The 3,043-nt window shown below is 39.2% G+C and overlaps 1 non-coding gene across 1 annotated transcript; it reads right to left on the bottom strand.

The window, feature by feature from the left end:
- Nucleotides 1-622: 622 nt before the first annotated feature.
- LOC128286098 (small nucleolar RNA R71) lies at nucleotides 623-728 on the bottom strand. Its single transcript, XR_008276643.1, has one exon. It is a non-coding gene; the product is annotated as a small nucleolar RNA R71 (small nucleolar RNA).
- Between the last annotated feature and the right edge of the window lie 2,315 nt (nucleotides 729-3,043).

Genomic DNA, 3,043 nt, shown 5'->3' on the forward strand with positions numbered 1-3,043 from the left:
TTATTTATTAATTTACTTTTTCTTTCTCTTGGCAGGTTTTTATAGTTTATGACTAGAAGAAACCTATCAGGACCATTACTTTTTGACGAAGAAATCGATCGTACAGTTTGTAGAAACCAAAGAGAAATAAGGCTCATCTTAAGATACACGAAGAACGAGTAAGAAGACAATACTCAACCCCCAACCAAAGAGATGGTTGAAAACCAAGGCAATCAGCTACCTCCTGCAATTGGGGCTAATCAAAATCCTGCTCCACGTACTATGTATGATTATGCTAAACCTTCTTTAACAGGAACTGAGTCTAGCATAGTTAGACTAGCTGTAGCTACAAATACTTTTGAACTGAAACCTAACACAATTCAAATGATACAACAGTTTGTTCAGTTTGATGGTTTGCAGGATGAAGATCCCAAAGCTCACTTAACAAACTTTCTAGAATTTTACGATACATTTAAAATCAATGGCATGTCTGATGATGCCATTCGTCTTCGGTTATTTCTTTTTTCATTAAGGAACAAAGCTAAACAGTGGTTGAACTCGTTACCACGAGGGTCAATTACTACTTGGGAACAAATGACTGAAAAATTTTTACTAAAATACTTTCCGCCGGCTAAAACGACTAAGTTACATAATGATATCTCTTCTTTTATGTAGATGGATTTAGAAACACTTTACGATGCATGGGAGAGATACAAGGACTTACTGAGAAGGTGCCCTCACCATGGGTTACCGCTTTGGCTTCAAGTACAAACATTCCACAATGGTTTGAATCCCTCGACTTGGCAAATGGTTGACGCGGCTACTGGCGGAACCATCAACAATAAAACACCAGAAGATGCCTATGAGTTTATAGAGGAGATGTCACTGAATAACTATCAGTGGCAAGTTATGAGGACAAAGCCAACAAAAACAGCCGGCGTTTATAACGTCGACTCAGTTACTATGCTGTCAAATCAGGTAGAACTTCTCAATAAAAAATTGATGGTTTACTTGGTTCTACGCAGGTACATCCAGTAATGAGGTGTGATACAAGTGGAGGAGGTGTGCATACAGAATATCAACCCTTCAATCCCACAACCGAAGAGGAACAAGTCAACTATATGTGTAACAATAACTTTAGATCTCAAAATAACCCATACAGTAATACTTTTAATGCAGGTTGGAAGAACCACCTAAATTTCTCCTGAGGTGGTCAAGGGAATCAAAAGCCACAAAATCCTCAAGGTTTTCAACAGCCACCTTATCAACAAGAGAAGAAACCAAACCTTGAGGAGATGCTCCCAAAATTCATATCAGTGTCAGAAACCCATTTCCAAAATACCGAGACAGCACTTAAAAATCAACAAGCATCGATCCAAGGACTCGAGACTCAGATAGGCCAGCTTTCTAAACTAATCTCCGAACGACCACAAGGTAGCTTGACAAGTAACACTGAACCCAACCCAAGGGAATAGCTCAACGCAATTAATATCCAAAATGACGAAGGAGTCGTTGAGCCTGAACCAGAACCGAGGCAAGAAACAGTGGTATGCAAAGGGAGAGCTGAGGTAGATCAAAATACAAACAAACCAGTGACTGTCGAATATAAACCTCGTGTGCCATACCCTAACGTGACAAAGAAAGACCGCTCAGACGAACAATTCGGTAAATTCCTTAAACTTTTGAAAAAATTACATATTAACTTACTGTTTATTAAAGCTTTGTCACAGATGCCAAATACAATGAAATTTTTAAAAGAGCTTTTAGTAAATAAGCGGAAGTTAGACAAATCATCGCATGTGGAGCAAAATGCAGTCTACTCAGCTATTCTACAAAATAAGCTACCCCACAAATTGAAAGATCCAGGGAGTTTAACAATTCCTTGCTTAATTGGTAGTTTAGATATACGTCATGCATTAGCTGATTTAGGGGCTAGTATTAACATCATGCCTTACAAAATGTTTAAGCAACTAGATCTTGGGAAACCTAAACAAACTAGGCTAAGCATTCAATTGGCAGATAAAACTATAAGATTCCCTAGGGGTATTATTGAAGATGTACTCGTGAAAGTAGATAAGTTCTTATTTCCCGTTGATTTCGTTGTTCTAGACATAGAAGAGGATAATAACACCGCTTTGATTTTAGGGAGGCCTTTTTTAGCAACTGCTAAAACAATTATTGATGTTGGCACAGGTGAGCTTACATTTCGTGTGGGAGACGAAACGATCACCCTTCAAGCTCGTAATTTTAGCGTCACATCGAACATTGAAGGTAATAATCCACACCAATCTACTAAAACTGACAATATGACTTTACAGAAATTAAGCTTCAAAGAAGTTCACCAGCCATGTTCCAGAAATGATAGAGGACACATTCATGAAGAACGAAGGCTACGGATAGAGGAGCTAGACGAATGGCAAGAACACAAACTGAGAACACATGATAAATTAAAGCTACGCCAAAACAAGCACCTCTCCTAATCAACTTAAGGTTGGCAATAAAGTCTTACTAGATGCTGCAAATCCTCACATTGTCACTACCAAACTGAATGAGGAAATCCCTCTTACGGTACTCAGTATTTTTCCATTAGGTACGGTGGAGGTGAGTCATCCCAAGTTCGGCACTTTTAAGGTAAACAACACCCGATTAAAACTATTTTGATGAGAGGAATGAGGAGTATAAACTCCTCGAACCACCCTGACCATTCACTAGAGAGGTAAGTTGAGCTTAGACTATAAATAAGCGCTTCTCGAGAGGCAACCCGAGCACTAACATATTTTGATTTCTTTATTTTTTTTATTTTTTATTTCTAACACTTTAAATAATTAGATTTATCTTTGAATTGCAAAGTTTTTCAGTACACACGGCCAAGAACACGGGCGTGCCTAAGACCGTGGCCAAGCAGGGAAGAAACACGGCCGTGCGATACGGCCGTGTAGAAGTAGGACATGATTTCCCCAAAACACGGGATACGATAAATCCCCACGCCCATGCGACATGGCCATGGGTAAACTTGATAGGAGAACATGGGCGTGGGAATGGAAAAATACAAGCGTGTCAGGGG

Source organism: Gossypium arboreum, chromosome 12 (assembly GCF_025698485.1).
Source record: "Gossypium arboreum isolate Shixiya-1 chromosome 12, ASM2569848v2, whole genome shotgun sequence".
Taxonomy (NCBI): Eukaryota; Viridiplantae; Streptophyta; class Magnoliopsida; order Malvales; family Malvaceae; genus Gossypium; species Gossypium arboreum.